Below are 15,121 nucleotides of genomic sequence, written 5' to 3'. Positions count from 1 at the left end.
GTAGAGACGCAAAAAAGGATTGAAGAATATCCGATTTTTGAGACATTGCCTGTAAGGCAGCACCTCCTATCTGAGGGCGGGAAGGAGAGTATTTCTTTTTCTGTGGACGTGGAGGTGCATTTCCCTCCCTTCTTGACCAAAAAAAGTGATGAATCTGGCCCTCTGACGTATTAAGATTGGTCCTGGTCTTCAAGGTGAGACTTTCATCTCTTCACCAATGGCTCTTGGAGCTGAGGCTGTCTCCGCTTCTGTTTCGAAATTTCAGAAAGACCTGATTGGACACTGCCTCTGGAAGAGGCAGCAGAGGAGTCCTTAGAGACCTGCATAATGTCAACATCGGAAGTGTCTAATTCCCTGAGTTTGCTTGGGGGGAAGACTATTTGAGGGTCAGGACGCCACTGCAATTGAGAGACCCCTTCTTGGTGTTTGCTCTGCTGTGATACATGTTTTTTCTTTGTCGAGTGCATCGACTCATGGTTGCACTGCGATTTGTCTTTCACCTTTTGTAGCATGGGAGATTTTCTTTTCGACATATGCATTGATGTAGCATGCGTCAGTGTTGTGGTCTGGCTTGAGTCTGCATCGTGCGTCTTGCACCATTCTGCACCATGCGCTGTACACCATTCCAGGACTTGCATTGTGTGCTGTACTGCTTCATGTGCTGTGCTGCATCAAGCTCCGGTTTTGATGCTTTGTGTATCAACGATCGCAAATCCACATGGCCCTTTAAGGGTTTTCAGCACTGTTTTGATTGAAGCACTGAGTTTTTTTTGTGGGTTTAACACCCGAACCCTTATCTTCAGGCTCTCGGGGGGATTTCCCCACCTGGCCCTGTTTTTTGGAGGTCAGTTCCAATGACGATGCTCGCTTCAGCGCAGCCAGTTTTTTGGACTTTGGTCCAGGTAAGGATTGGATGGATCAATGTGTTGGGGCATATGAGCCCAAAGAGGCTCCTTCATAGTCTCAGAGCCTGGCAATCTTCTCTGCCCATTTTCGCTGGGCCCTCCTGACATCCTGCCAAAGTCGCGGCAGGATGTTTGGTCATGGTTTGGCCCCAGGCACAAGTAACAATAGTTATGTCATCTGTGACGGACATAACTTTGCCACATTGGCAATACTTCAATCCTGGGGTCTTAGAAGCCATGAGAACCACTTAAAAGTGCTTTTGGGGGTCCACTGGAGTGAAGGAATAAGAATAAAGAGAGAAAAAAGGTGAGAGGAGAGGATCCAAGTCTGTGAGCTGCATGGGAAAAAACAGAACTGAGGACAGCAGGGCAGTCATGCGGGAACCACTGCGCAGGCGCACAGAGTAAAGCTCTATATACCAGGAGAGAAGTTTCTGCCTCAAGCTGCCCCGGAGGGACGTCCCAGACAGCAAGACTAATTCAGCCTGATTACTAATGGGGAAAACTTCGTTAGAAATCTTTCTTTCATAAACTGTGAGACGTGTATTTTTCAAGTTAATTTTTTTATTGCACATAATCATAACAAATTTTCTTTTTGCACGATCATAACAGCGGTCAGCAGATGGCAGTGAAATTTACTTTTAAATCAATCTTTTTTAAGAAATCACAACAAAACTGGGATCTATGCAAGAGAAAGAGCATATTATCTTAAGTGACCCCTGAAGTGACCCCTGAAGAAGGAAGACTGCTTCCAAAGAAGACCGCTTCCGAGCACCTGCAGTATCTGGTTACCCATGGGTCTCCAAAAATTAATGAACACCAGCTGATATGCGCAAAGGCAACTCCCAGAGGCACAATACAAGCACTCAGATAAGTGCAATTTTTTATAAGGACTAAGCAATGTTTTTACATGCAATAAGAAAATTTACTTGAAAAATACACTTCTCACAGTTTATGAAAGAAAGCTTTCTAAATGTTGCGTTCGTGGCTGCTCTTCGCCCTTACTCCACCCTCTCTACCTCTGTGGCGACTCCCTCCGGGTCTGATGGACGGCTTACAGCCGCGGCGTCTCCATGCCGCCTCTCTCCAGCGTACCTGGACCAGCTCGACGCTGCGGATCCGCCATGTTCCTGATGACGTAGGGCGCGTACGCGCGCTCCGAAGTATGTACCAGCAAGGGCGCGAACCTTAGGGGTGTCCCCCTGTATTGACATCATCTGCTTCCAACATAAAAGGTCTTCACTTTCGCTTACAATTTGAGTTAGCAAGGGGATTGCTGGGGATTGCTTCGGCTTTACTCCCAAGCTACTCTGCCTCCTCGGACTTACCAGAGGTACCCGCTCCTCGGGGGCCTCGCTCTCTTTTCTCTATTTCAGATTGCAGATAGGAACCGGTACTCGCTCCTTGAGGGCCCATGTTCCTGAATACTCTGAAGATTCTCTACTGCCTGGAAGCTATCACAGATACAGACATTCATGAGTTACCATCGCTCTCTCAGAGCTTTCCCTGGAACCAGGTACTCGCTCCTCAAGGGCCTAACCCTTTCCAGCTACTGAGCTTCTTTAAGACCCTATGTGAGATTGTCATCTATTACTGGCTATGTATACAGCATACCCTGTCTACTCACTATCTATAGTCTTTCTACAGCTCAACGACCCTGGGATCGCAGTTCCAGTATCTGAGGGACTTCAGCCCTGCCGGGCATATCAGCTCACTACTGCCACCTCTGGTGGTTCTACTAACCTGTCTATAAAAGTATAATCTGTGTCTGACTCCATACCAAACTTAGCCGGTGGTCCCTCTCAGGATATCCTTCTGGGGGCGCTGTCATCTGCCATCGGCCCAAGGATTCACCTATTTACATTCCTTTCCAGCTGAGTACCCTCTCTAGCACTCCGCTGGTACAGATTGCCAACTCAGCAGTCTATATCATAACAAGATTGCTAGTTCCGCCTACGGAGCATATCAGATTGCTAAACTCCTCTTTCCACGGGAGCCACTTCCTAACAGATTGCAACTCCGCACGGTGACTCATAACAGATTGCTAAACTCCTCCCTCTACAGGAGTATCCAGCAGCAGATTACAATAGATTACTAACTCCTCCCCTCTGGAGGAACATAATCTACAGATTGTCAACTCCCATCTGCTTGCTCCTCCCATCAGCATAGCAGATTATAACACTAAAGAAGTTTCTTTAATTATATGACTGATGATTATACATTTAAACACAAAAATAGGACTAAAGAACATGGAGTCTGCATGTTAGTCCTGTGCTAAGTATGATGTCATTCTCATAAGATAAATGTTATTATCGTTTAGAAGTGAGATTATATATTGATATTGTTTGGACCATTCTTACACTTCTTGGGTTTGATTTTTTATAGTAGAGTTAGAATGGATGGCATTATTCAAGAAAATAGACATTAAAGGCATTTCAGAGACATGGTAGAAGGAGGATAATCAATGGGACACTGTGATACCAATGTATAAATTATATCGATGTGATAGGGCAGATGGAACTGGTGGAGGGGTGGCACTATATCTAGAGATGCCATACAGTCAAGAATGATAAAAATCATGTAGGAAACAAAATGCACTGTGGAATCCTTATGGAGAGAAATCCCACGTATGATGGGTAAGAGTATAGCAGTGAGTGTATACTACTAGTCATCTGGCCAAAATGAAGAAACAGACTATAACCTGCTAGCTGAAATTAAAAAAGCAAATAAATTTGGCAACAATAATGGGAGATTTCAATTACCCCTGTATTGATTGGGTCAATATCTCATCAGGGCATGCTAGAGAGGCTAAAGGCGATTTTAAAAGGCCCATGCATGTAAAAACTGGGGTTTACGCACTTGGTCAGGCCTTGCGCATGCTGCGTGCATTTAAAAACAGGCCCGGCCACTCGCATAAACCCTGGTATGCGCACAAGTGATGGGCCTCTCTGAAGGGGCGGGCCAGGGGGTGGGTTGGGACAGCGCCATTCTATGCTGTCCCAGGGAAGCACACACTGGCAGCCGGCTGGCGCACACAGTTTAGCTCTGCTCCAGAGGAGCAGTAAGTAATAAAACAAAAAAGAAATTAGTAGATAGGAAGGGTTTAGGGGATGGAGAGGAGAGAGGCGAGAGAAGAGAGGAAGAGGGAGGAGGTTTAGGTAGGGGGAGTAGGAAAGTTCCCTCCCAGTCCGCTCCTAGATATAGTGCCACCCCTCCACCAGTTCCATCCACGTACGCATGTGCAGGCGGCACGCGTGGACCGGGAGGGAACTGGGGGAGCCCCGGTTATGTTGCCGTACGTAATTTACTAAAATTCACCCCCCTGTGCACGCCGCCTGCACATGCGCACGTGGATTTTAAAATCCGGCACGCATGTGTGCATGCTCAATGGATTCTTGCGCATGTTATAAAATCAGCGCATCCATGTGTGCTTGCCGGGAACCGCACGCACATGGACGCGCACGCACATGGACACGCACGCATTCCTTTTAAAATCTACCCCTAAGTTTCTAGATTCCACACATGACTGCTTCATGGAGCAGCTGCTCCTAGAACCAACAGGAGAGGCAGATACTTTACATCTAATCCTTAGTGGAATGCACAACCTAGTGCAAGGGTTACTGTGGTGGGGCCGCAAAGCAATATTTATTTATTTATTTTGGATTTTTTTTATATACCGACATTCTTACATTACATGTAAATCATACCAGTTTACATAGAACAAAAAACAGCTGGAGAATAATTCCATAGTCTGATACAGTGAATCATTACAAATTAAACTTGTTAATAAACTAAAAAAGGGTACATAACTTGGAAAAGGTTTATATAACAGAAAATGTACAAAAAAAGGATATTAAATGAGGCACCAAGGGTTGCACCAAGGAGTGCGACAAAGGGGAAAACCCCTTTGTCGCACCCCTTCGTCCGCGACGCACGGCACGCAGCGCCTGGTGGTGAGGCGCTTTTTCAACCGTCGACGAAGGTCTCCGTGACGTCGTGGGAGGGGGCGTGGTCTCTCTCTCTCTCGCGATGTCATCTCACCTCCCGATGTTATGGTTTCCTCTCAGTTCCTTTTCTTTTTTTTAACTTTTGATGATGGAAATTAAAGTTACTGCGGGGGCCCTAGATGTAAATGGGCCTCCCCGCTCGCCCGCACCCGGAGGCAAGGCGCCCCTCAACCGCTAAGGAAGGTCTCCGTGACGTCATGGGAGGGGGCGTGGTCTCTCTCTCTCTAGCGATCATTAGGGATGTGAATCGTGCTTCTGACGATTGAAAATATCAGACAATATTTTCAAAATCGTCAGAAATCAGGGGCTCCCCGAAACTGATAGGAAAACCTCACTAAATTGTTCATGGGGGTTCTCTTATCGTTTTGGGGGAGGGCAGGAAAAACGGCACACAAAAATAACCCCTAAACCCACCCCGACCCTTTAAAACTAATCCCTTAGCTTCCCCCACCCTCCCGACCCCCCCAAAATCTTTTTACAGGTACCTGGTGGTCCAGTGGGGGTCCCGGGAGCGATCTCCCGCTCCCGAGCCGTCAGCTGCCACTAATCAAAATGGTGCCGATGGCCCTTTGTCCTTACCATGTGACAGGGTATCCGTGCCATTGGCCGGCCCCTGTCACATGGAGGGAGCACTGGATGGCCGGCGCCATCTTTAAATGACATTTATTTGTTCTTTGTTTTTCATTTGATGTCTAAGTATGTCATTATTCTTTTAACTGATATGATTTTATATGATTTATTTATGTATGGTGTATATGTTTTTATATGTATTTAAAAAAAATTTTTATATGTATTTACATGTATTTATATGTTTATATATGTTTTATTTTGCTAGCCCCTGAAGCAGCTCAATGAGTGAAACTTGGCCTGAGTCGGGCTTTTAATATATTCTGGGCTCAATAAAAGAACTCGTGGTGTTCATTGATCCTCTCTTTTTTTTGGTCGCTACAAACACACCTTTATGCAGTTTTTTCTTGGGCAAGGTTTTCCTTTTGAAAATCAAGAGGCGGCAATTTTGTTCCATCGGCATAGCAAGACAACATGACTGTGTAATGCATTTTTTCATGCCCACATGTTTTAACAATAATACTTTTTGCACCTTTGGAATCTACTGTTTTGTTTGAGGTTACATCAAACGTCAGTGGGACCTCATCCATGTTTCCTATTTGTGAAAGTTCAAAATTTTCTCTTTTTCTTGCATTAATGACAAATCTATGAAAATCAATAATCTTGTGTTCATATTCTATTGGCATCTTTTGTGCTATTTTTGTTTTAGTTTGCATACTTAGGTCACTTCTCTTCATTAATCTAGAACACCATGACGTTGATCCTGTAAAATCAGCGATGCCACTGTTAGTGGCTATCACTCTTGCTTGCTGAATAATCATTTTTGTGGAAACTGAAAATCCTGAGCTTCTGTGGTCTAATATCCAAGTTTTTAATTCTTCTTCTAGTTCTGGCCATTTTGCAATTCCATGTTGCAGATTGTGTTTACTACGCATAGAGGTAGATTTTAAAAACATACGTGCGCGCGTACTTTTGTTCGCACCACCGGCGCGAACAAAAGTACACCAGATTTTATAAGATGCGCGCGCCGCCCTGGCATCCAATTTACGCGCGCAGGGGTTTTAAAATCTACCCCATAGCTTTTTGTAAGTCCCTTCCTGTCTTCTCCAAGTTTATATCATCTTTTCAGTTGGCAGTAGCCCGTAATTCCTCTCTGCTGCTCTGTTTCCATGTTGTTTAGCATACGCAATCACTCGTAGCTTGAATGCAATATTATAGCAGATTCTGCGTTGTTTTTGAGCCATGTTTTGTGTTTTGCCAAGAGTGGGGCACAATGGGAGGGGAAGGCGGGGGATAACATAACGCCGGTGATTGAGCTTGTGGGTTGAAGTTTCAATGTCTAAAACTTGGAGGAGAAGTCCATTAAGTTGACTTAGAAAATAGCCACTGCTATTACTAACAACAGTAACTTTGTTTTTGGGTACCGGTACTTGCCAGGGTCTTATGGCCTGGATTGGTCACTGTTGGAGACAGGATGCTGGGCTTGATGGACCCTTGGTCTGACCCAGTATGGCAATTTCTTATGTTTTTATGTTCATAACTCAGTCTATTTTCTGATGTACAAATCGAATATTGCTTCCACAATTGTGGAAATCCAGGAGAAGCTACAAGCTGGGCGTGACTTGCCTATTTCTCTTTTTGGGAGAAGTGTTTTCTTTAAGATGTCCTTACTCCCTAAAATACTACATAAGCTCCAAATGCTGTCATTTTGGCTTGCTGCTGAAGACATTGATAAACATCACTCCTTGGTCACTTTTTTTATTTGGAGAGGAAAACCAGCAAATTTTAGCATATGTTAAACTGACTTATAATAAGAACTTTGGTGCACTAAATCAACAGCGTCCAGTGGGGGGGGGGGGGGGGCTGACTAAGTGGCATCGGGGAGCGAGGGCGCACCACCCAATTGGCCGGTGCTGGGCAAAAGGGGCTTGCCGAAGCGCAGCTTCCCCAATCAAAATCAACAGCGTCCAGTGGGGGGAGGTGACTAAGTGGCATCGGGGAGCGAGGGCACGCCACCCAATTGGCCGGTGCTGGGCAAAAGGGGCTTGCTAAATAGGGGAAAAATATGGAGTGTGTCCTATGCGCCGGTAATCAAAATTAACAATGTCTGGTGGGGGGGGAGTGACACGGTGGCATCGGGAAGCGAGGGCGCGCCGCCCAATTGGGCGGTGCTGGGCAAAAGAGGCTTGCCGAAGCGCAGCTTCCCCAATCAAAATCAACAGCTTTGGCAAGCTCTTTTTTGCCCAGCTCAGGCCAATCGGGCAGCGCGCCCTCGCTCCCTGACGCCACCGTGTCACTCCCCCCCCCCACCGGATGCTGTTAATTTTGATTACCAGCGCCTAGGACGCACTCCATATTTTTCCCCTATTTTGAGGGGAAAAAAGTGCATCCTATACGCCGGCAAATTCGGTATTTACCTCAGTCTTTACGGAGAAGGATGTTCATACCCACACCTGAAACATTCATTATTAATAGAGATTCTCATCAATTAAAACAAATATCTGTAACCAAACATATCTGACAAACTAATCACCTGGACTAGATGGCATCCACCCCAGAGTTCTAAAAGATCTAAAAAATAAAATTGCAGTCTGTTACTAGTAATCTGTAACCTGTCATTTAAAACAGCTACAATTCCTGAAGACTGAAAGGTGGCCAATGTAATGCCAGTTTTTAAAAAGGGCTCCAGGAGTGATCCAGGAAAATATGGATCAGTGAGCCTGACATTAGTGCTGGGCAAAATTGTAGAAGTCATTCTTAAAAACAAAATCAATGGCAATATGACATGGCTTAATAGTGAAGAGTCAACATGGTTTTAGCAAGGGGAAGTCTTATCTTACCGATTTTTTATAATATTTTGAAGGTATAAATAAAGGTGAGCAGGTTGATATAGTGTATTCAGATTTTCAGAAGGCGTTTGTCCTTCATGAGAGACTCCTCAGGGAATTACAAAGGAGTGTTCTATTGTAGACTGGGATCTATATACTGTTTGAGACCTTGCCAGGTGCTTGTGACATGGATTGGCCACTGCTGGAAATAGGACAGTGGACTTGATGGACCCTGGGTCTGACCCAGTATGGCATTCTTATGTTCTTGTATTTTTATGGTAACTTATTTAAAAAACTAGAAACAAAGGATAGGACTGAGAGTTCAGTTTACCAAATGGAGAGAGGTCATTAGTGGAGTACTACAGAGGTCGGTTCTGGGAATTGCGCTGTTGTTCTATTTAACATCAAAACTGGCTGTAGGGCAACTTGCACCCTTGGTGAAACTTGCCCCCCCCCCTCACTGATGGTGTCTCCCCCCCCCCCCCACGGGCCTCTCTTTGGCTGTGGCAGGATGGGATCCGATACAGCCTGCCTGGCCTCTCTTTGGCCGCAGCAGGATGGGATCTTTCATGGCTCCACTGGGCCACTCTTCACCTGAAAAGAAAAGCAAAAAAATAAAATAAAATTATGTCAATTAGGGCTGGGGATTCGCTGAATCCTTTTAGGGCTCTGACCGCATGCCACTGCTGGCACTCCTCATTGGCAGTTGTCAGCAATTTAACAAAACTCCTGAGCCCTCGTGAGTACAGCAGGGACTCTCTTTTCAAGAGAGGGATTCTGTTGGTTTGGTCTCTCCTCCAAAAGGGTCAGGTTGTGGTATGGGCTGCCTCTCTCAACGAGTATCGTGTCCTAGGCAGGTGGCTGGATTCTACGGTTGGGGGTGCCCAGGCCTCTAGGATTAGCTGAGTTCTTCTGAGGAGTCCATAGGAGGATTCCCATTTCAAAGGGGTTTTTCAGATGGAAAAGAGTGGCTTTCTGAGTTTTTGTGATGACACCACAGAGATAGTCTCAGGAGAGAAAAGTGTAAGTTCCTACTCCTCATCTGACCAGGAGGATGCTTTCAAGCTAAAAAAAAGAGTGGGGTTTCAGTTGGAGACAAGTGAGGACTGACAAATTTAGAGCTTTGTCTGTTCAGAGCTGCTGCCCAAAGGGAAGTATCAGCTGTGAAATTCCTGATTTGTGCACAGGGAGTTCCAGCTTGCTGTTTAATGTGAGAGGGCTGCATCCAGAGAAACAAGTACTAGGGAAGAGTCCAGAAGGAGACGGCTCCTGACCCAGACAGCAGCTCACCTGCCCAAGGTGCGCAGCATTTAATAACATGAGAAGGTTTATACTACTGTTGCTGGATTTTATTTCCTATACTGACTGATACACTAAACCTTGATGTACTGCTATGGATTTTGATTCCAGCAATCAGTGACCAGTAAATATAACTCTTGTTTTTTGGACATACTGTGTGGCATGTGGGCAGGGGTGGGGGATGCTCTGCAGGATTGTGTGTGACAGATGAGCGCCAGGAGAGAAGGAAAAACCCTAAAGGCTTTGAAAGACCGACTCCTTTCTTCCCCCATAGCCCCCTTCCTCCCCCCCCCCCCCCCAAACTCCCACTTCGGGAAGGATCCGTGGAAGGCATGGATCCTGTGCTTGCTCATGACCTCCTCAGTACACCCTTGTGTTCAGCCAGAAGTCGGAGTAGGGGGGTTACATAATACATATGCTTTTCTTTTGCCCTGCATTAGCTTGGCAGAATGTGACACTGTCCTTCTCGCATTTCTTTTCCTCCCGCTTCTCTGACTCCCCTATTTGCTTCCAACTGAGTTCTTTTGTGCAGGATCAATAATACATGAATAATATCTCAGATATTTTCATGTGCGCCCAGTCCTGTTTCCACTATAATACAGAGTGAACAGTAATACACTGATACACCTGTGAATGAGGAAACACTGATTGTGGCTGAAATGAAATAAACTTTTGTTTTCCAGAAGTGACTAATAAAAAAATTTAAAAAACAGGAACATCTTTTTGTACTTGTGATTATTGTGACTGAACATGTATGAGACGTCTAAATTAATTTTTATAGATAGCTGGAGTTACTTGATGGAAACTTCAAGAGCCCCATCGATCAAACAGGGCAAAATACATTTATGTTGATAAATGGTTTTGCTCTTAGGGCTAATCAGAGCAGTATATTTGTCACTGTACCCAGTGTAATTTGCCTAGCTCTGCACCCAGTTGATTGGTTTGAAGGTTCACGAAACTGTGGTTGATGTATCGAATTGCAAAAGGGTTTCAGATGAAATAGTATTGCATCCATATATCCATAAGAAAACCCAAGTGTTGCAAATGAAATGGGTTTTGTTTTGCTTTTTTTTTTGTAATCTGAGCAATAAAACTTGGGAATCGTTTTTTACCAGAATTAAATTAAACATTTCAGTAGTGCCATTTAAAAATGAAATGTGCATACTGTAAGCAGTTAATACTGAGGCCATTATTCAGTAGCCCGTTTAGTGAATAAGTTTAGTGACTAAAGTTAGTCAGATAACTTGTCCAGTATATTCAGCGGGATAATCGTCCCACTGAATATACTTGTTTAAAGTTATCCAGCTACATATAACCGGATAACTTTAACTCTAACTGGCCATTGGTTGAATATAGCCAGTTAGACCTAAAGTTATCCAGCCTTGTGTGACTAGATAACTAGCTGCTTATCCGGATATCTTCAGATATATCCAGGTAAGTAGCACACCTTAAAAAAAAAGGCACCAAGTCATGGGCCTCCCAGCCCAATAACCACCCACCCCCACCTGTCTCAAACCCCCTCTCTCTCCTGCTCATCCAAAAATGGACATTTTGATGGTTATATTGTTTTATTGAATTACGTATGTTTAATCTCGTACATTGCCTAGGACCTGGAGCATAGGCGATTAACAAATTTTAATAAGCATAAACATACACATTCAGAAATGTTAAACCTAAAGTTATCAAAGGTTACCCCCTTCCTTCATTTCCATCTTCTAGGCACTTGGGAACCGCTCTTTTTATCCCATATCCGTTTGAATTCCATTACTGTAATTGTCTTCGCCGCCTCTTCCCAGAGGGCATTCCCTCTGGGAATGCCCTCTGGGAAGTTACGCTTTCAGCAGGCCTGTTCCCTCCGAGGCCGCTCCGATTTTGGAGCGGCCTCAGAGAGAACAGGCAGCGTGCGCCCGGCTCGGCGCGCGCAGGTTGCACAAATGTGCACCCCCTTGTGCGTGCCGACCCTGGATTTTATAAGATACGCGCGGCTATGCGCGTATCTTATAAAATCCAGCATACTTTTGTTCGCGCCTGGTGCGCGAACAAAAGTACGCGCTCGCGCTAATTTATAAAATCTGCCTCTAAGAATATATGTATTTATTTATTTATTTATTTATTTATTTAAGGCTTTTCTTTACTGACATTCGTCAGGGACATCATGCCGGTTTACATCAAAACAAGGGAGAGGTTGAGGGGTGAAAAGCAGTTACATTAAAATAGGGAGCATAAACTGGGACTTGTGGATGTAATATACGAAAAGGCAAAGCAAATAGGCAAGAGTAAGAGGATATCAGATTAAATAGATAACATAACATGAACATATATATATATATATATATATATATATATAGGCTTAGTGCAAACACATTACATGTGAATATGTGCATGCGAGCGCAACAGCTGACAAGTCCTAAGGAAACATAAGCAAATAATGTTTCCTTGCGTAACTGCTTACAATTAGGAATACAGATACGCATGTTAGATGTATTTTATACTATATGGGCCAGATTTAAAAAGCTTATGCACTTAAAACCACGGGGTTTTCGCGCATGGCCAAGCCTTACGCACGCCAGGCCAATTTTCAAAGGGTACGGCCATGCGCGTGAACCCCCAGAACATGTGCAAGTCCTGGGGCTAGCCAAAGGGGCGGTCTGGGGGGGGCGGGGCAGGGCTAGAGGCGCCCGGCCATATGCCACTGTGCTGGGGGATCGCATGCCAGCAGGATGCCAGCGCACACAACTTGCTCCTGTTCGGAAGCAGGAGCAAAAGATAAGATAAGAAATTTGTGGGTATTTAGTATAGGGATAGAGAGAGGGTAGGATAGGATAGGGGAAGGGAAGTTAGGCTACGGGGTTGGGAAGTTCCCTCCCAGTCCGCTCTTTAATTGGAGCGGCCTGGGAGGGAACTGGGGAAGGCCCCGATGCGTCGCCGCACTTAACTGCATTAGTCTACCCCCTCCTTGTGCGTGCTTACCTGAAATTTTATAACATGCGCGCGCCAGCGCACGCATGTTATAAAATCACGCGGCCATGTGTGCGTGCCGGGTAGGGCAGGCACATGGACGCGCACGCGGAATGTTTGAAAATCTACCCCATGTTCGCACTTGCATGGCCAATTTTAAATTCCAGTTTATGTGCGCTCGCACCCATATACATGCGTATGTGGGCGCACCCATTTAAAGTTACTATTTTAGTGGCAACTACCTTTTGCCACATGCCAGACCCAAGCAAAGAATGCTCCTAATTAAACAAAAAAATTAGGGTATGCCTGGAAAAAACTTTCATTTCATGTTCTGTTCTTTTCAGGGGTTTTTTCATTATATTTTATTTTCATTATTTATTTATGTTAGCATATGCTAACATGACAGAACAGAAACAATATTTTGTTATTTTTTTGTGTAATTTTGGATGCTAAATGATACAAAGTGAAACAATAAATATCATTGTTATTTCCCTGTCCTTTTACAATGACAATACATCCATACAAAAAGGACATTTTGGCATATTTAGCATAGCATCTTATCCTACATGTTGTGTCCGTCGGTCTTAGACGGCTTCACCCCGTTTGCCTCACCTTGTTCACGGCTCCTCCCGCTTCCCTTGGGAAAATGGCTACTGCCACACCTGCAAGCCGCCCTCTCCGGCGTCCCCGGAACGGCTATGGTGTTGCCTCCCGCCATGCTCCTCCCAAAGCTCTACTAGGGCGCGCGCAAACGCGCTACCCTCATCTTTATTCCAGCTATGGCACGAACCTCGGGGGCGTCCCCCGCAAGTGACATCATGCCATCTGGGTATTTAGCTTGCCCTTACTTGCTAGCTAGTTAGCAACGGATTGGTCTCGGCCGGTCAAGCTACTCTGCCGCTTCCGTTTTGCCACTGGAAGCTCTCTCTCTGCCCTTCAGCGTATTGACTAACCTGGGTACCTGCTCCTCGGGGGCCCTCTGCTTTATTTCAGGTGCCTTACAGGGATCAGGTACTCGCTCCTCAAGGGCCTGCTCTCCCTTCCTCGGTGCCACTACCATCAACTTCAGCCTGGTGGAATCGCATACCTACAACTACCATCTAGTGAGTAATCTCTCAGTCTATCTCATCTACAGCATTGCCTTGCTGGGAAACCTACACCAGAATTCCCCTATACCAACGGGGTGAGAAGGGTCCCCTCTGCCGGGGGTCCTGAGACTGCTACATCCAGACTACCTCACTACTGCTACCTCTGGTGGTGTACATCAAGCTGTACAATAAAAGATCTAATTCTGTGTTTGTGCGTCCTGAGTCTATCCCAGTACTGTGGCTCCCCACGGGGCCCCTCCCCGTGGGTGTGGTCATCTACCACAGTACCCAAGAATCCACCCAAACCCCACTTAACCATAACAATACACAAACATTTGCTTTCCTTATGCAGTAGACTTTGACGGGTAGATTTTAAAAAAGAGCGCGATCACGTACTTTTGTTCGCGCAGCAGGCACAAACAAAAGTACGCTGGATTTTATAAGATATGCGCATAGCCCCGCGTATCTTATAAAATCCTGGATCGGCGCGCGCAAGGCTGCCAATTTTGAGCAGCCTGCGCGCGCCGAGCCATGCAGCCTGCCTCAGTTCCCCCCGAGGCCGCTCCGAAATCGGAGCGGCCTCGGAGGGAACATTCCTTCGCCCTCCCCTCACCTTCCCCTCCCTTCCCCTACCTAACCGCCCTATCTAAACCCCCCCCCCTTACCTTTGTCCCTCGATTTACGCCTGCTAGAAGCAGACGTAAAACTACGCGTGCCAGCAGACTGCTGGCGCACCGTCATCCGACCCAGGGGCTGGTCCGGAGGCCTCGACCACGCCCCCGGGCCAGCGCCACACCCCCGGTCCCGCCCCCGAAATGCCACATCCCGCCCCCGAAACGCCACATCATTTGGCCACGCCCCAACACGCCCCCTTTAAAAAACCCCGGGACTTATGCGCATCCCGGGGCTCTGCGCGCGCCGACGGCCTATGCAAAATAGGCGCGCCGGCGCACGAGGGCCCTGCTCGTGAGTGAATATTATGGTTTTCCTAAAATATTTTCAGAAAGAGATAGCAGTATAGAGACCCACCCCATTATTTCCCAAAATGAAATGCAAGTAGTGTTCCAAAAATGTAAAATGCAGATCACAAGTATACCAGAAGCATTCACTAGAAACAAATCATTTTCCTGTGTGTAACTCCTGAGCTCTCAAATAGCTAAATCTCTAGTAGACTTTAGATGTAAATCTTCAAAGACCAAGATAACATTTGTGTGTATGTATATTTAAAAAAAAAAAAAAAAAGATTTAATCCCCTCACCCATCCACCCCCAGTCAGCAAATATCCAGGTAATATTTTAAGCTGCCTTAAAACATGTCCGTATTTTTCAATACATAGAAAAGAGGCATCCCAGGGGTGTTGGGTGGAAGGTTTGGTGGCCTTTTTGAAAACTACATATGCACATTGTAGGCTTACCACCAAATGTGTCTAATTTCAATTTGCACCATCATTTGGAAAAATATAAGGGTAC

At 45.7% G+C, this 15,121-nt stretch overlaps 1 protein-coding gene across 1 annotated transcript in view; it reads right to left on the bottom strand.

Moving 5' to 3' along the window:
• SLC35F4 (solute carrier family 35 member F4) overlaps window positions 1-15,121 on the bottom strand; it is a 293,474-nt gene that overhangs the window by 243,911 nt on the left and 34,442 nt on the right. The window lies entirely within an intron of this gene.

This window comes from Rhinatrema bivittatum, chromosome 4, assembly GCF_901001135.1.
Source record: "Rhinatrema bivittatum chromosome 4, aRhiBiv1.1, whole genome shotgun sequence".
Lineage (NCBI taxonomy): Eukaryota > Metazoa > Chordata > Amphibia > Gymnophiona > Rhinatrematidae > Rhinatrema > Rhinatrema bivittatum.
Note: the sequence above shows the minus strand (reverse complement) of the source record. Positions and strands in the feature narration are given on the sequence as shown.